Raw genomic sequence first — 24,686 nt, 5'->3', positions numbered from 1 at the left:
AGGTTGAATGTGGAGCTAGCCACTTGGCCTCATTAAAAAAAAAAGGGTCGAGTCAGGAACGTTCATATTAGGTTGGAAAATAGACTGCAAGAAGACAAAAGAATCCTAAGGCAGGATAAAGAATGGTTACAGAGTGAGGACCATATAGTAATTGGAATATGAGCGAAGAACAGCCACACTACAATTTAAAATGGAGTGAGGCTAATGAATATTCAGGATTAGTGAGATCAGGCCCCCTCTGAAACACAACAAAAGTGAATTTTCAAATACAACAACTAGAAAAGCAAAAATAATGCTACCTTTAACATAAGGAAGGAATACCAAAGTAGGGTGGTCTTGTTACAACTGTGCAATGTTTTGTTTGGATCTGTGTGAAACATTGCATTTATTTTATCAAAAAGAAAGATCAATTCCAAAGAACTGTTCATATCCAATAGTGAAACAGGAAATAAACACAATAACAAAATAACTCATTGATTTACAAATATCATGTAATATTCAGTGAGGAGTAGACAATAATGAACGATTACATGATTACACATCCCAGGTCAAATTCATTCGGACATCTGCACACAGGCTATTGGATAGTTATTTAATAACTTGTACTTGTATTTAATAACTTGTTTGTCAATTACACTTTATTTACTTGTGCACAAGGAGATGAGCTCAGTTAGGGTCATTAAATTGTTCTGAAGTTTTCAGCTCAAAATTACCGATTTTTATACAGATATTTGTCCAATAGCAATATAATATTAGACACTAGAATACTACAGTATAGACCCTTCAGCCCTCAATGTTGTGCTGACCTATATAGTTCTTAAAAAAAAGTACTAAACTCACACTACCCCGAAACCCTCTATTTTTCTTTCATCCATGTGGCTGTCCAAGAGGCTCTTAAATACCCCTAATGTTTTAGCCTCCACCACCATCCCAGGCACCCACAAAACTGTGTAAAAAAAACTTACCCCTGATGTCTCCCCTAAACTTCCCTCCCTTAATTTTGTACATATGCCCTCTGGTGTTTGCTATTTGTGCCCTGGGAAACAGGTACTGGCTATCCACCCTATCCATGCCTCTCATAATCTTGTAGACCTCTATCAAGTCCCCTTTCATTCTTCTATGCTCCAAGGAGAAAAGTCCCAGCTCTGCTAACCTTGCCTCATATGATTTGTTCTCCAAACCAGGCAACATCCTGGTAAATCTCCTCTGCACCCTCTCCGTAGCTTCCACATCCTTCCTATGAGGTGACCAGAACTGAAGACAATACTTTAAGTGTGGTCTCACAAGAGATTTGTAGAGTTGCAACATGACCTCTCTACTCTTGGACTCAATCCCTCTATTAATGAAGCCTCGCATCCCATAGGCCTTTTTAACTATCCTATCAAACTGTGCAGCGACCTTGAGGGATGTATGGATTTGAAACCCAAGGTCCCTATGTTTACCCACACTCTTATGTAGCCGACCATTAAACCTGTACTCAGCCTTCTGGTTTGTCCTTCCAAAATGCATCACCTCACACTTGCCTGGATTGAACTCCATCTGCTACTTTTCTGCTCAACTCTGCATCCTGTCTATATCTGCTTGTAATCTTCGACAACCTACAACTCCATCCACAACTCCTCCAATCTTTGTGTCATCCGCAAACTTACTCACCCATCCTTCCACCTCTACATCCAGATCATTTATAAAAATCACAAAGAGCAGGGGTCCCAGGACAGATCCTTGCAGCGCTCCATTAGTCACCAACCTCCAAGCAGAATACTTTCCTTCCACTACTACCCTCTGCTTTCTTCCTGTAAGCCAATTTTGTATACAAACAACCAAATTTCCACTGATCCCATGCGCTATGACTTTCTGGATGAGTCTCTCATGAGGGATCTTGTCAAGCACCTTGCTAACATCCATGTAGACTGCATCGACCACCCTACCCTCTTCTGTTACCTTTCAAAAAACTCAATTAGGCTCATGAGCATGACCTTCCCTTCACAAAGCCATGTTGACTATCCATGAGTAGACTGGGCTTCTCCAGACGCTCGTAGATCCTATTCTTAAGAAACCTTTCCAATAGTTTGCAGACCACCGATGTAAGACTCTCCAGTCTATAGTTCCCAGGATTCTCCCCATTACCTTTTTTTAAAATAGGAAACTACATTTGCCATTCTCCAGTCCTCGGGCACCTTGCCTGCAGCCAAAGCGGATTCAAAGATCGTAGCTACTGCTCCAATGATCTCTTCTCTCACTTCCCACAACAACCTGGGGTGTATCATATCTGGCCCTGGGGACTTATCAATCTTGATGTTTTTAAGAAGATCCAACACTTCTTCTTCCTTAATCTCCACATTGTCCAGCACACAGGCCTGCTCTATTTCAACCCCACCCTGATCAAGATCTTTTTCACTTGTGAATACTGAAGCAAAGTATTCATTTAGGACCTCCCCAACCTTCTCCGCCTCCAGGCTCATGTTGCCCTCTTTATCCTTTAGCAGTCCCACCTTCTCATTCCTGGCTACCCTATACTTCTCATAAACCCCTCCTGCTTCCTAGATCTAACATATGCTTCCTTCTTCCTCTTGACGAGTTGCCTCACGCATTTCATCAGCCACATCACTGTTCAATTGCTAGCGTGTCATTGTTTGCATCCTTGTCTTGGCATGTCTAGTGAGCTTGGTTCCCAAGCTTTGGCAAAAAACTGAGCAAAGATGTGCTGGGCTGTCAAGGATTGAGTTTTGCTTGGGTAACCATGTTCAGCTCAGTAGCTGTTCTGAGTCTGCACACTATTCTGTCAGCTCCTCATCTTAACCCATGCCTTGCTGCAACATACAGATGTTAAAACCAGAGATAGAAATGATTCCACATGGTAAATATTGAATGTTGAAAGGCCTTGATAGAATGGATGTAGAGAGGATGTTTCCTATGGGGGGGGGATGTGGGGCATCTAGGAGCAGAGGGAACAGCCTCAGAATAGACAGATGTCCATTTAGAACTGAGATCTTTAGGAATTCATTTAGTCAGAGGAGTTTGTTTCCAGAGGTGTCTGGAGGCTGGGTCATTGGAGGTTGATAGATTTGTCAGGGCATGAAGGTTTACAGGCAGAAGGCAGGAGAATGGCACTGAGAGAGAAATCGATCAGCCGTCATAAAATGGCGCTGCACACGCGATGGCCAAATGGCCTAATTCTGCTCTTATGTTTTATGGTGTGATGGTCTAAACAAGAATTTTATTATTTTATTCATTTACTGGTCAAAGAATAGCAACTAAACACTTCCTTACCAAAAAAATGGCCCAAAATATATCAGTAATCAATATTTCATGTTCATTTCTAAATTTTTTGGATCTCAGCATATTCTGAACTTCCTTGAGGAATCTGCATCTTACTTCTTAGAGTTCTTTTGATGCCCGATGACTTCACCTCCGTATACAACACAGCAGGGCAGTCTGTTGATGAACTCTGAGATCAAATGGAACAAAACTCTGGTTACACATTGGACTCTTTATAAGGTTCTGCGTTTATATAGAACCTCTAACATAGTGGAATGTCACAAAGTATTTCACAGGAAGATAATTAAACAAAGTTTAGCTCTTTTAACCAAAGGAGATATTAGGACTGATCACTGAAATCTTGCTTAAAAGTGGGCTTCAGGAAGTTTCTTAATGGAGGAAGAAGTCGACAAGTTGCAAAGGTACTCCAGAATTTTGGCTTTAGTCAGGACAAGTCACAGCTACAGATAGTAGATGAATTGAAAGAGTGATTTCTGTAGGAGACCAGAAGTGGAAAGTCCATGGCTGAAGAAGGTTACAGAGCTGGGCATTGATGGATCTGCAAACTCTATATTGGCATAGGTAATTATTTCAGATCTGGTAAAGTCACTCTCAGTCCAATCAACATTATAAAGTCCTCCTCACTAACATCTGGGGACTGGTTTTTGAATTGGAAGAGCTGCCCCACTGACTGGTCAAGGAGCAGCCTGACTGAATCGTGTCCCACAGACTAGGTGTATACATGGTAACCCACCAGAAGATGGCAGTACAGGCAATGGAGAGCAGCATTTGCAGTCCTCGAAGTCAAATTTAGACCCAGGCGTTTTCAATGCTTCAGGGTAAAAACGGATAAAGAGAGCTCCTGTAAAACAGAAACCTCTGGAGGGACTCCTCCAGATTAACATGCATGTCCTTCCTCAGCTGTTATTTCAGTGAACAACAGAGGAAAAAGCACTAAATTTAGCAATGACACAGGCCCTATACTTGTTAGGCAATTTCAATGTCCATCACTAAGAGCGGATCAGTAGCACAGCACTGACCAGGCTGTTTGAGTCCTGAAGAACAGAGCTGGCAGACTGGGTCTGTGGTCGGCACAGCATCCAAACTGATACAAGAGGTAAATCTCCTTGACCTTGTCCTCTCCAAATTACCTGCAGCAGATGCATCTGTTCTCGACCTCATTGGTACAAGTGACCGTGACTGAGATCCTATGGGGGGAAATATCCCAGCTTCCCTACAGACATGATGAGTGTCACCATACACGAGGGGCCTTGACCCTCAGCAGCCGGTGTACACACCACAACGTATAACCTAGTGACCCGGTATACCCTTAACATTGCTGTCAAGCCAGGGATCAATGCTGATTCAATAAGGAGTTCAGAGGGTCTGTCAAGGTAACATTTATCGTACCCATAGATGGAGAAACAACAGCCGAATGAAGCTGCAATAGAGAGCAACGGGCCTGCTGGATTAAAACAATATTCAATGGTCAGAGTTAATAATTCTCATAATCAACCTGCTCAATTGTCTTCTGTCCTTCCAGATCTAGAAATGGACTGTGGTGAAACTTAAACTGATTTTGAGAAGAGGTGTCTCCACTATCAGCGGAGTGACTAAATCTAGGAACTGCCTCCCCAGCAGCACTGTGAGAGCTCCTTCACCAGAAAGACCATGGTGGTTCAAGAAGGCAGCTCACCCCCACCTTCACATGGGAAGTTAGGGATGGGCAAGAAATGTCAGCCTTGCCATCAATAACCAGATCCAAAAATGAAATTTAAAAGATGGAGCTGTAGGTGGTCGAAGGTTACAAGAGGATATAGACAGCCTGCAGAGTTGGGCAGAAAAATGGTAGATGGAGTTTAATCTGGACAAGTGTGAGGTGATGCGTTTTGGAAGGACTAACCAGAAGACTGAATACAGGATTAATGGTCAGTTACTTAACAGTATGGATGAACAACGGGACCTTGGGGTTCAAATCCATACATCCCTCAAGGTCGCTGCACGTTGATAAGGTAGTTAAGAAGGCCTATGGGATGCCAGGCTTCATTAACAGGGGGATTGAGTTCAAGAGTAGAGAGGTCATGTTGCAACTCTACAAATCTCCGGTGAGACCGCACTTAGAGTATTGTGTTCAATTCTGGTCACCTCATTATAGGAAGGATGTGGAATCTATGGAGAGGGTGCCGAGGAGATTTACCTGGATGTTGCCTGGATTGGAGAACAACTCATATGAAGCAAGGTTAGCAGAGCTGGGACTTTTCTCTTTGGAGCGTAGAAGAATGAGAGTGGACTTGATAGAGGTCTACAAGCTTATGAGAGGCATAGATAGGGTGGATAGTCAGTACCTGTTTCCCAGGACACCAATAGCAAACACCAGAGGGCATATGTACAGAATTAAGGGAGGGAAGTTTAGGGGAGACAACAGGGGTAAGTTTTTTACACAGAAAGTTGTGAGTGCCTGGAATGACTTGCCAGGGATGGTGGTGGAGGCTAAAACATTAGGGGTATTTAAGAGCCTCTTGGACATGTACATGGATGAAAGAAAAATGGAGGGTTATGGGGTAGCGTGGGTTTAGTACTTTTTTTAATGATTATATGGGTCGGCACAACATGGAGGGCTGAAGGGCCTGTACTGTGCCATAGTGTTCTATTCATATTTAAAACTTATATGCAAACATTCAGTCATGTTATGGCATTGTTTTCAGTACTGTGGGACTGAAGTGTTAAGTTGGAGAAAAATGCATTTGTGACTATTATCGAACCTTTCAACCTGTGCTAGCATTAGGTTGCTGGAAGTCTTGTAAATGGATCAAGTAAAGGCAATGAAGAACTCATCACGGAAAATCTCACCCACCAAATGTGGAGAGAGCCCATTCTCACCTCTTGACTTTGACATAAATTTTCTTCTGGACTGTTGCCATTGTGGTCTGTGACTTTTAGCAGGTTCTCCAATGTGTCCAACTATTAGGAGAGCAAAGCCCTAACCTGAGGACATAGCTCCAAAGGAAGGAGGAGGAGGTTGAAGAAGATGGAGACAACCACAAAGGTGCAAAAGAAGCTCAATTACGTACAGCGTGGTGGGGTGTCCATTTCTGTACATACTTTGGAAATGACTCAGAAATAAGACGTTATCCTGAGGGAAAATCACCAAGTTTCACAGCCCAATCAAACCCATATTCGCATCTTACCACTTTCACTTCATAGATTAGATCCTTGACTAATTCGAATCAGAATCAGGTTTAATATCAAATGACACACACAAAACGCTGCCTGGCCTGTCGCATTCCACCAGCATTTTGTGTTTGTTGCTTGAATTTCCAGCGTCTGCAGATTTCCTCATGTTTGTGTTTAATATCAAATGGTTCTGTTTGTTAGCGGGGAATGTATACAGTATACAACTGGAAATACTTGTCTTCACAGACATTCATGAGAAACAGAAGAACCCCAAAAGAATAAACGACAGAAATATTAGAATGCCGAAGCCCCCTCCCTCCCCCACACAAACAGCAGTAAAGCATCAACCTCCTCTCCCCCACCCATTTCAGCAAAATGCATCAGTGTCCACCACCCACCAAACAACAGCAAAGCACCCAAAGAGAGACCACGATCTGCAGTCAACAAAAACTATTCTTAATCCAACAGTGTGACATGCCACAGGCTCTCTGTCTCACTAAGAAGGGACAGAGACACACAGGTTTAATATCACTGGCATACTGTATCATGAAATTGGTTGTATTGTGGCAACAGTACATTGCAGTACATAATAATAAACTATAAATTACAATAAGAAATTGTGATTCAATATCTAAACTCGATTACATTTATGAGCCAAGAGGTAATGTTGCAGCTATATAGGACCCTGGTCAGACCCCACTTGGAGTACTGTGCTCAGTTCTGGTCACCTCACTATGGGAAGGATGTGGAAACCATAGAAAGGGTGCAGAGGAGATTTACAAGGATGTTGCCTGCATTGGGGAGCATGCCTTATGAGAATAGGTTGAATGAACTCGGCCGTTTTTCCTTGGAGCAATGGAGGATGAGAGGTGACCTGATTGAGGTGTACAAGATGATGAGAGGCACTGATTGTGTGGACAGTCAGAGGCTTTTTCTCAGGGCTGAAATGGATAGCAAGAAAGGGCACAGTTTTAAGGTGTTTAGAAGAAGGTACAGAAGAGATGTCAGGGGTACTGTAAGTTATTTTAAGCAGAGGGCGGTGAGTGCGTGGAATGGGCTGCCAGTGATGGTGGTGGAGGCAGATACAATAGGGTCTTTTAAGAGACTTCTGGACAGTTACATGGAGCTCAAAAATGAGGGCTATGGGTAACTGTGGGTAACTTCTAAGGTAAGGACATGTTTGGCACAGTTTTGTGGGTCAAAGGGCCTGTCAGGTGCTGTGGGTTTTCTATGTTTTTATGTTTCTAATTTTAATAGGCAATGCGAAAAGAGAATCAAAAATAGTCAGGTAGTGTACATGGGTTCATTGTCCATTCAGAAATCTGATGAAGTAAAGCAAGAAACTGTTCCTGAAACACTGAGTGCATGTCTTCAGTCTCCTATACCTCCTCCTGGTGTAGCAATGAGAAGAGGGCATGTCCTGGGTGATGGAGGTCCTCAACGATGCCTTCTTGAGGCATTGCATTTTGGAAGTGTCCTTAATGAGGAGAAGATGGTGGCGTGATGCAGCGCGCGTGGCCTCTCTGGAGATGGATATCCGTTACGTGCACAATCCTGATTTGATGGAGACAGATGTGAGAGCGTGGAGGAACATCTGGAGAAATTTCTGAAATGCCCGCTTCGCTGCCGCTGCTACTGTGCGGTCCGGAATCTCAGAAGGAGAAGGCCTCCGAGACCTCAGCTTGGCTTGTTTCGGCGGCCGGGACGAGGTCGAAGGCACTCAGCAGAGGACGACGCTCGGGAGGCTGTATCGGAGGGGCTGGTCGGAGGCTCGAAGTTTTCGGATGGACTCAGAGGCTGCTGTCGTCAGGTGCTTCCGAGGCATTAATTGTCAGTGCCTGGAAGTTTATGGCAAGGAGAGTTTCTCCCTGTTGCTGCCTGATGATTGGACTATTGGAGTCGATCGGGACTTTGAGACTTTTTTTAAACCGTGCCCATGGACTGTGTCTATCAAATTACGGTATTGCTTTGCACTGCTGTAACTATATGCTATAATTATGTGGGTTGTCAGTGTGAGTCTTGGTTTGTCCTTTTTTTTTATTTTGTGCTATCACTCCAGAGGAACATTGTATCATTTCTTAATGCAAGCATGCATTTCTAAAATACAATAAACAAGGACTGAGTGTCCTCATAATAACCTATGCTGGGGAGCTCTAGTGCCCATGATGGAGATGGCTGAGTTTACAGCTTCCTACAACTTCTTGGAGTTGGCATAAAGTTTGTTCTCAAGGAGCTGTCTGAGACACTCTGGACATGCTGGATGGGAATAAATAAGACTGTTGTCTAAATGCACAAAAAGAAACTGATTCAATGTGTCTGAGACATCGTTGAACAGGGTCTGAAAAACAGCAGGGGCATTGACCTGACCAAATGGCATCACGAGGTACTCACAGCGGCCAGTGGAAGTGCTGAATGCTGTCTTCCACTCCTCCCCATCTCGGATGTGAACCAGTTTGTAAACACTGCGCAGATCTGTCTTGGAGACTATGGTTGCTCCCTGTAGATGTTCAAACGCAGGGACCAGCGTGGGAAGAGGGTAGCAGTTCTTCACCGTGATGTTGTTGAGGATCTGATAGTCAATGCAGGGAGGGAGCTTGCCATCCTTCTTGCTGACAAAAAGAAACCTGCCTCTGCTGGCGAGGTTGACAGAGGTAGAGTTCTTAAGGCCAATGCCTCCTTGATGTTTTCCTCCATGGCCGCCATTTCAGGATGAGCAAGGGAAAAGAGCCAGCCCTCAGGAGGATTAGTACTGGGTAATAAGTCTATATTAGTTGTATGGCCAGTTTGGAGGCAGGGAGGTGGCCTTCTCAGTGAAGACCCCAAGACAGTCAGCACATTCAGCTGGAACACCAGACAGCTCCACACCAGCAGTTGGCACAGGAGGGGATAGGCTGACAGGGGCTTGTGCTGGACACAGACAGGCATGACACTCCCCACTCTTGGAGCACTTTTAGAGATGAACCAATCCATGGTTGTGCTGGCCTCAACTTCCTGAATGATCCGGAATTCATTCACCTCCAGCTCCAACTCCAACTCCTCAACAAGGTCAGAAAGAAGCTGCAGCTGAATGCACGTCTTACAGGTGTAGTCAGCAGGGACACTGGATGTCTCCCTGCCTTCCCACATCCTGCACGAGGTGTATTCCAATTTCCTGCCTGGCATCCCTACTGCTGTAACTGTGCAATAAGGAAGAAAGAAGAATTAAATGGAAAAAAAATTATAGTCTTTGACTCTCTTTACTGAGGCATTTATGAACCAAAGCCAAAATTCCCCACTGTAACATTAGTCCACTCATACAACGACCAATCTCCTTAAGCCTAACTTCTTTTTATTGACCCTTGCCAAGTGCTTAATAATGCACAATCCAATTTCACCTTGGAAACTGTAGTTCTTAAAATGCTTGTGGTTGAACCTGTTGTTTTGAAATTGGGGCCCCCTAGCCCATCAGTCTCATGATGATCTCCACTGGACTCATGAGAACCCACTCCTGAACAAGTAGTTTTTCCACTTTTCCTCCCTGTTTTTTTACCCAAAGAGAAACAGATAAAGGAATCTAGAAGCATATGGTAAGAGTTCAGAAAGTCAGCAGTTGGGTAAGTTATCCATAATGATGAGAGATTCTGCAGATGCTGGAAATCTTGAGCAAAACACTGGAAGAACAGTAGGCAGCATCTATGGACGGGAGTAAACAGTCGATATTTTGGGTCAAGACTCTTCATTAGGACTGCAGGTGAGTTATCCATGATTTGGGGTTTCATATCAGCCACTTCCAATAACTGGCTAGTCTTCTAAACCCCTACCCCTCCCATCTGCCATTTCCTACCTACCCTGGTGCACAGAAACCTCCACAGTCATCACCTGTGCAAATATGGGATCTCTCTCCTCCCTCTCAGCTGTAATGTGTGTTCCTACAGCAGGGCACTGATAAGGAGTGAGCCTTTAAAGGTTAATGTCATTCTGGGATCAGTGCACAGGAAAACGTCTGCATTTCTACGAAGTGATTGAGGTTCCCTATGGAACTACACACTTCACAATTTAATATATGACTTTGGATGAAGGGACCCCTGCTGAATTTTTAAATTTTTTTGGGGAAGATTTACAATTTTCCGCAGAGGTCCTATACCATAAGACCATATGATTATAAGGCAGAATTGAGCCACTCAGCCCATTGAATATGCTCCACCATTCTATCACAGCTAATTTATCATCCCTCTCAACCCCACTCACCTGCCTTCACCCTGTCACCCTTAACACCCATTCTAATCAAGAACCCAATGACTTAGCCGCCACAGCCATCTGTGACACTTATTCATCACCGTCTGGTTAATGAAATTCCTCCTTATCTCTGTTCTACAGGTATGTCTTTCTACTTAGAAGCTGTGACCCATAATCTGAGACTTTTCCACAACAGGAAACATCCTCTCCACATTCATTCTATCTAGGCATTTCAATATCCAATAGGTTTCAATGAGATCCCCCTTCATTCTTCTAAACTCCAAGCACAGCCCCAGAGTCATCAAACACTCCCCATACATTAACCCGTTCATTCCTGAGATAACAGCAATACCCAGCAAATCCAAAATTAGATGTAACCTATTTGCTGAGCACCAGTTCTGTAGGAAGATGAGAGCAGGAGCTTCTTGTCCAAATGTCTGCATGCAAGGAATAGAAAACATTGGGAAAACGTGAGGTTGAATTGCCAACCTCAGGTTTATTATATTTGACAGACAGTGCATCATGAAATTCAGTATTTGTTGTTTTGTGACAGGATCATAGGGAAGTACATAAATATACTATAAAGTATAATATACTCTGCAAATATCTTAATGTCTTAGGCACTTGGCACAGGTGCAGACATGTCCAGCCCTGAGACACTAGGGAGGTCATTTGATTCCAAACAATTGTTTTATTGATCCTTGCAGAATGTCGCTCTGGTGATTCCCACTCCCTCCCTTCTCCTTCCCCTTTCCCCAACCATGATTTCCCTCTCCCTGCACCCCCCCCCCTTCCCACACTCAATCCACAGCAGATACCCATATCAAATTTAGGTTTATTATCATTCACATATATTATGAAATTTGATTGACTTTGCAGCAGCATCACAGTACAATGCATAAAAATATGACTGCATTGTGTAAAACTCTTAGACTCCCTAGCTATACAGTATATATGAGCCTAAAACTTTTGTGTGTGTGCATGCACACACAAATTAAATAATTAAATAGCAATAATAATATTTATTAATTTATTAATATTAATTAAATAATTCATGCAAAAAGAGAGCAAAGCCCGTGGGGTAGTTCATGGGTTCATTGTTCATTCAGAAATCTGATTGTGGAGGGGAAGAAGCTGAATGGGGGGGGGGGTAAGCATTTTCTTATCCCCATTCAGAACTGCTTAACAATTATTAAGATTGAGTAATATTTAGTATATTAAGATTAAGAAATATTTCCTTGGAGGACAAATAACTGAGTAATAAAAAGGGCTGTCTCCTGTGCTCCAGAGTACCAGGATGACTACACAAACAAACACAACTATCAATATGCCACTTGCTCATTTTGTAGTAATTTTTCCACTGATATTTAGGGTGGGTTTAAGGTGAAAACTTAACACTTACTCCTTGCACAGAAGCATACACAACTGTATCTTTGGATGTGTGCATCTTCCTTTGTGCGTTGGTCTGTTGCGTCCAACTGACTTCGGTGTAGAGAACACCATCTCCAACCTTTGGTTCCTGCTATCAAAGGGAGACATATTCAAAAAAGGGTGAAGTTTCACTAAGTGACACATACAGAAAGAAGGGATCTCTGGTTCTGGGGCTTGCACCATCCAATAGATACATCTAGAGCTGAAACTCAAAGAGCTTGACTGAAACCTGAGATGAATTCCATTGGCAGATCAACACTGAGGAGATTTGCAGTGACTGACACAATGTACAGCCAAACAGCTGCTTCTCTGTTCTACAAGGGAAGTTCAGATTCTGCTTATTTTTAGAATTGTACATTCTCCTGAAAAGCTATTTTCAAATCTCACATTAACAAAATCCAATTTGCAGCAACCTACTCCACTCTGAAATGACATCACCTTTGTTCTAATAATTGCAAAACATTAACATGACATTACTGCTCAATGCTTGGGTGAAAGAACCTTTGCTTTTCTATATTGTGCACTAAAACGGCTGACAACATTTTCCTCATTACATTAAATCTGTCACTCACTCAGCTCGTCTGCATCCACATGAACCTTCTTTACATCCTCCTCTTGACTTATAATCATACCTAATTTGGTTTCATCAGCAAAATTGGAAATACAATATTTAGTCACCTCAAATGATCATGGGTACAGATTTTCAAAACAGCCCCAGACACCTCCTGAACTAATAGGCAGTGCTTCTGTCTGTCTGACAGAGACCTGGTCTCTGTGTCTCCCCTCTACGAGGTAACCACCACCAGAAGTGTGCAATTCACCATCTGTCTTTGGTGAAGACTTGGCAGATATGAGGTCCTGCACTGTGATATGAGAAATCTAAAGGCAAGACTCTTATCTAAATGGAGAAAGATTGCAGTTCAATGAGGTACAGCGGGATCCAGGTGACATTGTGCTCAGATCACAGAAAGTTAGCAAGCAGGGCTCAGCAAAAATATGGAATGGCAGATGAAATTTATTGCAAGAGAAATTGGGAAGTCTTACAACAATGGTACAGGATACTGGTGAGGTCACACAAAGAGGTCTTGGTTCCTTTATTTAATCAAGGAGAAGCTGCCATTGTAGACAGTCCAAAGGGGTCCATAGAGCACAGAACAGTGTAGCACAGGAACAGGCCCTTCATCTCATGATGTTGTGCTGAGGTAATTAAACTCCCAACTAAACTGATCCCTCTGCCTACACTTGGATAACTCCTGGGATGATGAGGTGTCCTTTTATAAGTGGCTGTAGATGCACGTTGACTGGCCTTTAGAAGAATGAGGGGCAAACTTGTGGAATTCTCCAAGATCCTGAGAGGGTGTGTCAGAGATGCAGAAACGATCCCACTCATGTAGTTTGTAAGATCAGGGAATTGAGATCCAGGGAATCATCACAGATGGGATGAGGGATGGGACAGATCATATTGAATGGTGGGGTCTACTTGTGAGGCTGAGAGGCCTACTCCTGCTCCCAATGTACTTACAGATTGCAGTTACTTCACCTCCTGTACGCAGAGATTGAGCTGCTCCAGCCAAGGGGAGGGGGGAGAGGGGGGAAAACCTGATTGAGGGAGGCACAAGGGAGGCTATGGGATTGCTTGGAGTCAGTGCACTGGACCTTGTCCAAGGACTCATCTGTAGATCTGAATGTTGCATCATGGTTTTCTTGGACCTTTATTGAAACAGTTATAGATGAGTGTGTCCCCACAAAATCATTCAGAATCTTCCCAGTCAGAAGCCCTGGATAAACGGTGAGATCCACAATTTGCTGAGAGCCAGATCAGAGATATTCAAGTCTGGTGACCAAGGAAGTTACATGTGCGAAGTGAGTTGGAAACAAGACATCCATGAGTCTGATTTCATTGGATGATCAGAGGTGGAGAGGGTCAACAACTTCAAATTCCTCAATGTTATTGCTTCAGAGGACCTGTCCTGTACGGAGCATGTAAGCGTAATTACGAAGAAAGCACAGCCATGCCCCTACTTCCTTAGGAGTTTGAAGAGATTCAACATGACAAATAAGACATTAAAAAACTTCAATAGATGTGTACTGGAGTGTATATTGACCGACTGCAGTGCAGCATGGTATGGAAACACCAAGAGCCTTGAAAGGAAAATCATACAAAAAGTAGTGGCTACAGCCCAGTACATCATGGGAACAGCCCTCACCACTACTGAGCACATCTACACCATCACTGCAAAGCAACAATGATCATCAGGGACCTCCACCACCTAGGACATGCCCTCTTGTCACGGCTGCCAAGAGGAAGAAGGTACAAGAGCCTCAGGACTCACACCACCAGTTTCAGAAACATTTACTAACCCTCAACCGCTAGGATCTTGAATCAAGGTGATAACTGAACTCAACTTTACTTGCCCCATCTTTGAAATGTTCTCACAACCAATGGACTTGCTCTCAAGGATTCTTCATTTCATGTTGTCAATAGTTATTGTGTAGCGGTGTGCTACACGCAGCGCTAAAATAACGACACGGAGTCGGTAAACTGTAATTAAAGATGATTTTATTCGAACTTCACAGCCTTGCTTTAAAGCCTCCCTCATCCCACCCTCCCCGGGCGCTGATGCTGAAAGGGACACATACTCAAACCCCCGCGGGCTTTTTCCCTTTGTTGGTGAAGCAGACCTGGCGTCCTTTTGGGACTGGCCTTTGTGCCGGCGCGCTGGCTATTTGTGAGCCGGTTCGAGTGCGCTAGGAAGTGGGTCGCCACAGACCTCCCCCCCCCCCAGAACCGGCGATACACCCCCCAATGTCCACAGTCTGGGCCGGACCCTGTTTGGGAGGTCGGCCTCTGCGCCGCGGTGCCGGAAACTCGACCGGTTGCGCCAGGTCCACATGGGCCGGTTTGAGTCGGTCCACCGTGAAAACCTCCTCTTTCCCCCCAACGTCCAGCACCAACGTGGACCCGTTGTTCCGGAGCACCATAAACGGCCCCTCGTATGGCCGCTGCAGCGGTGGCCGATGCCCGCCCCTTTGTACAAACACAAACTTACAGTTCTGCAGGTCTTTGGGTACGTAGGTCGAGTTCTGCCCGTGCTGCGAAGTGGGTACGGGGGCCAGGTTACCGAACCTCTCGCGTAGTCTGCCCAGGACTGCTGCGGGGTCTTCCTCTTGCCCCCGTGGGGCTGGTAGGAACTCCCCGGGGACGACCAGGGGCGCGCCGTATACCAACTCGGCCGAGAGGCGTGCAGATCGTCTTTGGGCGCCGTGCGGATGCCGAGTAGGACCCAGGGAAGCTCGTCCGCCCAGTTGGCTCCTCGCAGGCGGGCCATGAGGGCCGACTTCAGGTGACGGTGGAAACGCTCCACTAGCCCGTTCGACTGTGGGTGGTAGGCAGTTGTGTGGTGCAGCTGAGTCCCCAAAAGGCTGGCCATAGCTGACCACAGGCTGGAGGTGAACTGGGCGCCTCTGTCGGAGGTAATGTGGGCCGGTACACCAAAGCGAGATATCCAGTTGGCGATCAGGGCTCGGGCGCAAGATTCGGAGGTGGTGTCGGTGAGCGGGACCGCCTCTGGCCATCTTGTGAACTGGTCCACGATAGTGAGGAGGTGCCGCGCTCCTCGCGACACTGGCAGGGGGCCCACGATATCCACATGAATGTGGTCGAAACGCCGGCGGGTGGGGTGGAACTGCTGCGGTGGGGATTTGGTGTGCCGCTGCACCTTGGCTGTTTAGCAGAGCATGCACATTTTGGCCCATTCACTGACCTGTTTGCGGACCCGTGACAAACGAACCTGCTGGAGACCATCCGGACGGTTGTCCTGATGGAGGGGTGCGCTAAGTTATGAATGTAGTCGAAAACACGGCGCCGCCAGTTTGCCGGGACAAGGGGACGGGGCTGGCCGGTGGCGACGTCACAGAGTAGGGTCCTCTCACCTGGGCCCACGGGGAGGTCCTGGAGCTGCAAACCGGAGACTGCGGTTCTGTAACTCGGGATCTCCTCGTCTGCCTGCTGCGCCTCTGCCAGCGCCTCAAAGTCTACCCCTTGGGAAAGGGCATGAATGTTAGGGCGAGAGAGCGCGTCCGCCACGACATTGTCTTTACCCGAGACATGCCGGACATCCGTCGTGTATTCAGAGATGTAGGACAGATGGCGTTGCTGGCGGGACGACCAGGGATCGGACACCTTCGTGAACGTAAAAGTAAGCGGTTTGTGGTCCGTGAACGCGGTGAAGGGCCTACCTTCTAAGAAGTACCTGAAATGCCGGATTGCCAGGTATAGCACCAACAGTTCCTGGTCGAAAGCACTGTACTTGAGCTCGGGTGGTCGCAGGTGTTTGCTGAAAAACGCCAGGGGTTGCCAGCGACCCGCGATGAGTTGCTCCAGTACCCCACCGACTGCCGTGTTAGATGCGTCCACTGTGAGGGCGGTAGGGACGTCCATTCAGGGGTGCACTAGCATCGCGGCGTTCCCCAAAGCTTCCTTCGTTTGAACGAAAGCGGCGGCGGACTCCTCGTCCCAGGTAATGTCCTTGCTCGGACCCGACAGCAGGGCGAACAGGGGGCGCATGATTCGGGCAGCTGAAGGGAGGAAGCGGTGGTAGAAATTTACCATACCCACGAATTCCTGAAGGCCTTTGATCGTGTCGGGCAGAGGGGTTGCCCCGTCTTTAGTAATCCTGTGGCCCAGGAAGTCGATGGTGTCGAGCCCGAACTGGCTTTTGGCCAGGTTGATTGTAAGACTGTACTCACTCAGTTGGGCGAAGAGTTGACGGAGGTGGGACAGATGCTCCTGACGACTGCTGCTGGCTATGAGGATGTCGTCCAAATAGATGAATGCGAAGTCCAGGTCGCGTCCCACCGCGTCCATTAACCGCTGGAACGCCTGTGCGGAATTCTTCAGGCCGAACGGCATGCGGAGGAACTCGGAAAGGCCGAACGGGGTGATGAGAGCCGTTTTGGGGACGTCGTCAGGATGCATCGGGATTTGATGGTATCCCCGGACGAGGTCTACCTTGGAGAAGATCCGTGCGCCGTGCAGGTTTGCTGCAAAGTCCTGAATGTGCGGCACAGGGTAGCGGTCCGGCGTTGTAGCCTCGTTCAGCCTGCGGTAGTCGCCGCATGGTCTCCAGCCCCCTGTTGGTTTGGGCACCATGTACAGGGGGGAGGCCCATGGGCTGTCGGACCGCCGGATGATCCCCAATTCCTCCATCCTCTTGAACTCCTCCTTCGCCAGTGGGAGCTTGTCCGGGGGAAGCCGCCGAGCACGGGCATGGAGGGGTGGTCCCTGGGTCGGAATGTGGTGCTGTACGCCGTGTCGGGGCATGGCCGCTGTGAACTGCGGTGCCAGAACCGATGGGAACTCCGCCAGGACCCTAGTGAAGTCGTTGTCGGTGGGGCCGGCAACTGGGCTTCACCAGGGAGAGGGTTTGAAAGGTCTCGGCGTGGACCAGTCTCTTCCTGGGCAGGTCGACTAGTAGGCTGTGAGCCCGCAAAAAATCCGCACCCAGAAGCGTTTGGGCTACGGCGGCCAGTGTGAGGTCCCACGTGAAATGGCTGGAACCGAACTGTAGCCGCACCTGACGGGTGCCATAGGTTCTTACTGTGCTGCCGTTCACGGCCCTCGGGGAGGGGGGGGGGGGGGGAGACCCGGTGCCCTGTTGCGGGTGTCGTAACTCGTCGGAGGTAAGACGCTGATCTCGGCTGTGGTGTCGACCAAAAAGCGGCATCCCGACCTTCTGTCCCACACATACAGGAGGCTATCTCTATGGCCTGACGCCGTAGCCATCAGCGGCGGCTGGCCCTGGTGTTTCCCGGGAACTGGCAGGGCGGGCGACAACGGCGGGCTTCTGCGCCCCACCGCTGGTGGTAGAAACACAATTGTTCGTTGGGCTCCCCACTCCTGCCTCTGGGGTTAGCGGGCACTGTGGCCGGGTCTGGACTGGTTTGCTGCCGGGAGAGTGGCTGGGAGATCTGTGCGATGGACGGGGCTCACCTTCTTGGCGTTCCACAGCAAGTCCGCCCGGGCTGCCACCTTCCGGGGGTCACTGAAATCCGCGTTGGACAGCAGCAGGCGTATGTCCTCGGGCAGCTGCTCCAGGAATGCCTGCTCAAACATGAGGCAGGGTGTGTGTCCGTTGGCCAGAGACAACATCTCATTCATTAAAGCCGATGGAGGTCTGTCTCCCAAACCATCCAGGTGCAGTAAGCGGGCAACCCGCTCACGCCGAGAGAGTCCGAAAGTCCTTAGGAGCAGGGCTTTGAATTCCGTGTACTTGCTGTCCGCTGGGGCAAGACTGTCCTGGTCGAGGGAGCTCACCACGTAGTAGTAACGTGTGTCCTCTGAGGTTATCTGCCGAACGTGGAATTGGGCTTCTGCTTGCTGGAACCATGGGTGAGGTCGCAGCCCCCAGACTGCATGAACAGATGCGGCATCGGTCATCTCCGGTCCAAAAATCGTTTGGACCGTCGGGGTCACCAATTGTAGCGGTGTGCTACACGCAGCGCTAAAATAATGACACAGAGTCGGTAAACTACAATTAAAGAAGATTTTATTCGAACTTCACAGCCTTGCTTTAAAGCCTCCCTCATCCCGCCCTCCCCGGGCGCGGATGCTGAAAGGGACACGTACTCACAAATCCCCGCAGGCTTTTCCCTTTGTTGGTGAAGCAGACCTGGCGCCCTTTTGGGACTGGCCTTTGTGCCGGTGCGCTGGCTATTTGTGAGCCGGTTCGAGTGCGCGAGGAAGTGGGTCGCCACAATTGCTTATTTATTTGTTATTACTACTTTTTTCATTTTATATTTGCAGAGCTTATAGTCTTTTGCACACAGGTTGAATGCCCAAGTTGGCAGTCTTTCATTGATTCGGTTATGTTTATTATTCTCTGGATTTATTGCATATACCCTCAAAAAAAAATGAACACCGTGGTTGTACATGGTGACGCATATGTAGTTTAATAATAAATTTACTTTGAACTTTAGGTTTATAACAGAACTGGCTAGTTCAAGAACGTTTAAGAGAAGTTAGGATAGTTACACGGTCTGTAGCGACTTGGAGGGCTATGGTCCCGGTGCCAGTCGATGGGAGTGGGCTGCTTAAGTGGTTTGACATGGATTAGATGGGCCAAATGGCCTGTTTCTGTGCTGAACTTCTCTATGACTCCAAACAGATTAAGTGTTTTACCTGAAACTGTTGAACTATTACTCAGTCCTGACAGCTTCAACATGCCCAGTAAAAGCAGTCAGAGGTCAGGAGTGTATTGTGTTTACAAGTAAATGTGGGTACATCTTCACTCAAGAAAATGCAGCATTTCTTAATTTTTGGATGAAGAGTGCCAACATGGATATTCACGTTCCAGTGGCTGAGAGGCTTAACCCGAATCTCAGCTTTCTCCCACAGCCACATGACCTTTCCAAAGTGTCAGAGCTGTTTGTGACAAAGTTAAACTGCTAATCTATATTGCTTGCTCAGATACCTGTTGTAAACAAGAAACAGTCTTCAGTTCTTAATGTAAATTTCAAGCAATCATCAATCTGAAGTTGAAAGGACAGCTTTACAAACAAACAGCACAGATGGCTGACCCACTGCAGTGGTCTGGCTGCTCGAGAGATGTGGTTTGCAAGGTGAAGTGACCATGAGATGTTCTCATCTGCAGCAGATGAGTTATGTTACTTGGCCTGCATCAACATTGGCTAAGTTATTAGTTCAAGGGAGTTTGCAGACTAAACCGATGTACTCAGCACATCAAACATGATGTGTCGTAGCTATCCCTCGAGGCTGAGGATGATGGTCTTCATTCTGAAGAAGTGGCCCACAGAGAAAAACCACCTGTGCGTGCATTTGTTTACCATGTGCTTGACGTTGCACTTCAAGAAGCCCACAATACTTCGCAAATCAACCAACTGATTCCAATGGCATGGAAACCATGACAATTGGAGCTCATGGATTTGTTGCAGCCTTCATCTGCCTTCACATCCACTGAGTTCAAAGCAACTTCGTCCGCCTGTTCCACTGTTGACGTCTTGGTTGGATTGTTCTTTGTCTGGGGCCTCACCCTCGACCTTACCGCCATGGGTGACCCTACCAGGAGCATAGCTCCAGACGGTATCACTCTTGGGATCTCAGGACCACACAAGCTTCTGCACCATGACAAGGTGACAATCCATGGAGAAGCAAACACGATTAAAGGTTTAGATGATCAATCAATAGTTGGGATATTTGTGTACTCAGAGAGTCCACAAATTCACAGAAATTCACAGAACTCACAGAATTAATTTCAGGTGTCGGGGACCTATGTCTCCAAAAGTGTTTAGACCATCTGTGTGAATTACTTTGTCCTAGCAAAGGTATCTGAAAAAACACCACATGCAAATAATGTCAACTTGTAACAGAACAGTATAAATATTAGAAATCATTGGGGAGTGTTAGGAATGACAAGAAGAATGACAGAAAGGAAAACTACAATTCATTCCTTAACCTTCAGTGACAGACAACTTGTTCATCTTCAACTTGTTGGTATATTACTTTAGTTCATAATAATTGTACTTGTAGTTTATAAACTACACAGTAGTTTAAAATTATTTGTAATTCTGAGATCTTTAATAAATCATAAATCCTCTTTAAACATGTATATTAAGTACTATTTGTCTAAGGTATTTCATTAAAATAAAATAATCTACTTTGTAGCTGGAACTATCTCCTTAGTGGGAGCACCAACCATTCAAACGGTAGGAGTTGGCAGTTAGACCTCACCACAGAAACTCAACAGGAAACTAAGCTGGACTTTGAAGAGTAGGTTGATATAGTATAAACCTCCCAATAGTGAGGACTTAGAATTTTTTGTGGTTAGTGCTTTGTGGACAGTTAACCCAATACCACCACATGTGCTTATTTCAGAGTTACAGCTACAAATACTTAATGAGATTGCACCTATTTTTTCATCAACTATTTTCCATTAACAAGCCCATCACTTACCACAACATAAAATACATTTTCTATTCTTCAAAGACTACTGTTAAGATAGTTGGTCAAAACAATCATGATAGATGCCAAATATATTTGTTCCCCATGTATATGAATCCTCACCTTAAATTTACACATCGAAAGACAACCGTATTTTCATTGAAACTATGCACATTTTGTAATGTTTGTGTTTCCTGTAAAGCTGGATTTGCTTCTGACCTGGTTGTATCTTCTGCTGTAACTGGACAGGCAAACTTTCACCTGTAACATCTGTGATCACACAGAGCACCATAGCTTGCCGCACCCTCATGTCAGTGGAATTACACAGGTAAAAGCCACTACCCAGTCTCGTCTGTCATCTCAGCCCTACAACACGGATCTCTTATTGCCAATGTCCTCTTAGAATGTCCCTTTCATGGTGATGGTAAAGAAACAACCAGACCTGTCTACGTTTGTGGAAGAAATTGGATAGGAATTGGTTTACTATTGTCATATGTACTGAGGTGCAGTGAGAAACTCCTCTTGCATACTGTCCATACAGATCAATTCATCTCTCAGTGTATTGAAGTGCTACAAGGTAAAGCAATAACATAATTCGCAATAAACAGAGTAAGTGCAATGCAGGTAAATGGCTCAGTGCAAGATCATGACGAGGTAGATTGTGAGGTCAAGAGTACATTTATCATACAAGGGAACTATTCAATAGGCTTATAACAAAGGGGTAGAAGATGTCCTTGAGCCTTCAAGCTTTTGCATCTTTGTCTAACAGGGCAGGAGAGAAGAGAGAATGTCCACGGTGGGTGTCTATTCAATTATGTTGACTATTTTAACAAGTTAATGAGAAATGTAGACATTGTCCATGGCGGTGGCGTGGGAGTGGGTGAGACTGGGCAGAGCGTTTGAGACATCAATCCATGAAGCATCAAGATAGGAGACTTCCTTTCTTATGTAGAATAGTCCATGTTCTAATTCCCCAGTTTGACCTGGGCTGCACTGACAACTACATTACTGCTGCTTCATGCACCCATGCTGAACTCTTCAATTTCATCAGCTTTGTTTCCAACTGCCACCCTGCCCTTAAGTTCACGATCAATTTCTGACACCCCCCACGCCTTTCTCAATCTCTCTGACTCCATCTCAGGAGACTGACATCTTTTATAAATTTACCGATTTTCACAGATGTCTTGAATATTACCTTTTCCCACTCTGTCTCCTGTAAAAATACAGTTCTTTCTTTAAAGATTAGGATTTCTCTTCCTCCACCATTAATACTGTCCTCACTCGCATCCCCTCCATTTCCCAGCATCCACACTAACTCCATCTTCCTGCCGTCACAGCAGTGATAGAATTTCTCTTGTTCTTGCCTCCCACTGCATGAGCTTCTGCATCCAGCATATCACACTCCGCAACCTCCACCATCTCCAAAGGAATCCCATCACTAAACTCAGCTTTACTGAGCAAACTTGGTACGGGTTACATCGAGGGGACCTGCACTAAGCCATGTGCAAATTTGGACAAACTGATTAAGAAAGAAAACCCATATTTGAAGGAATGCTTCCAGAAGGAAAGGTTTGGCCTCAGCGAATACTGATACTGAAGGTGTTGTACTTCTGGGAAAAGTGAACTTATACCAGCACCAGGACTGAGATCCTCAGAGAAGTTAACTGCCGTAGTAAGTGGGATTTTATTACCATGGGGCAGAGCTTTGGTGGAGAACACCAATTTAAAATGATCCAAGACAATAAAGCGAAGAATAAATTGCACTTACCTGATGATCCTGTGAATTATATTCCTCTGCTCTTTGCTTGTGAGATCCTTTACAGATGAAGGGGAACATAAAGAAAACATTAATCTTCCAGCTATAACAAGCAACTTTGTCATGACACTCACACATTTCTGATCAATGTTAAATAAAAGGAAATCGGGAACAATGGAGATTTACTGCTGCTACACTTCAGTGTCCTGTGAGCTGACTTTGGTTACTAATGGCTGGGTTCAGCATGCCCCACGGATGAGAGCTGGTTATCCTCCTGGCCGGTGAGTCATCCCTCGGTCGGCAAGTCCTGGGGTTGTAGATCTGTGCAGGTAGGAGGGACAAGGGCCAGTGACCCCTCCACGGTGGGTGAGTCCTGCAGTCCAAGATCCAAGCAAGTCCATAGTTGGAGGCCTGGAGTTCAAGCTCTCTGTGATCCGCAGGTCCTGGTGTTGATATCAGAGTTCAAAGGCCAAAGTTAGCAAGTCTGGAAGTGAAGGCCCAATGGTGGAAGCTCCTATGTCAGTGTGTGCATAAGTCAATAGCCCAATAACTTGTCATCTTGTCATCTGTGTGTCTGTGAGTTCAGGCCAGCGTCAGGGTGTTGAAAGCCCAGAGGGTGGGTGTGTGGGTGTGTGGGTGTGTGGGTGTGTGGGTGTGTGGGTGTGTGGGTGTGTGGGTGTGTGGGTGTGTGGGTGTGTGGGTGTGTGGGTGTGTGGGTGTGTGGGTGTGTGGGTGTGTGGGTGTGTGGGTGTGTGGGTGTGTGGGTGTGTGGGTGTGTGGGTGTGTGGGTGTGTGGGTGTGTGGGTGTGTGGGTGTGTGGGAGAGAGGGAGAGAGGGAGAGAGGGAGAGAGGGAGAGAGGGAGAGAGGGAGAGAGGGAGAGAGGGAGAGAGGGAGAGAGGGAGAGAGAGAAAGGGGCTTGCTTTTTTGCTGTTGCTTGTGTTGTTCTGCTGGACATCGTGGACCTGCTGTGTTGGCTCCAGAACGTGTGGCGACCTTTGTGGGCTGCCCCAGAATATCCTGAGGTTGTGTTGGTTGTGAACGCAGCCAACACATCTCACTGTGTGTATTGGTGTACATCTGAGAAATAAACACATCTGAATCTGAATACTACCGGTCAACAGCTTTGAGCCTTTCTCCACGTGATGACAGAATTACAGCCTTGTGAGGAGAGGTTGTCTCCTTTGTTCCATCACAAGCAAACAATAAATATCCATTCTTCAAATAACATCCTGTTTGCTGAAACAACTAGAATCCTTAGATATAACCAGAAGTGTGCTAACTTCCCACAGAACTGGTTACTGAATATATGAAATCTGCATGGTTAGAAATTGAAAATAAGATGGACACTGTGGTATCCTCCTCATTGTATTCAGATGTTGGCCAGAAAGACCTACAGTCTACATATCAGAGAATTTGCATGGCAGTTGCTGAGGAAATGAATGAAAGCTGGCTTGCACCACAGGCAATAAGGTGGTGAAAGTCAGTCAGATGACCAATAACACCGCAATGCAACATTTGAACTGGCAAGGAATGAATGTAAAAGCAGATGCTTTGAGTGTACTGGCAGTGATAACTCTCTGCAGAGACCCAGCACTGTGGAGATGGAGTACTCCATAGACATGTGGAGATGGAGCAGGACAACGAGGAGCACGTGGCCAGTGTAGACTCCTTTTACTGGTATTACAATTTCTAATCTTTGTTCATGGCTGGTCAGGAAAACTTGATAAGTGTGCACACATGTATTCAGTTCTGTAAATTCATGTGTTCTTCCATTGAGACAATAAAGAAACTTGTTGGTAGTTACAGATTTTCTCTGTGCCTGTCGAATTATTATTAAGGTGTAGATCCTTTTAACACTAAAGAGTTAGAGACCAGTGAGACTGCAGATGCTG

The sequence above is a fragment of the Hypanus sabinus genome, chromosome 5, assembly GCF_030144855.1.
Source record: "Hypanus sabinus isolate sHypSab1 chromosome 5, sHypSab1.hap1, whole genome shotgun sequence".
Classification (NCBI taxonomy): Eukaryota; Metazoa; Chordata; class Chondrichthyes; order Myliobatiformes; family Dasyatidae; genus Hypanus; species Hypanus sabinus.
This window is presented reverse-complemented; position numbering follows the sequence as displayed.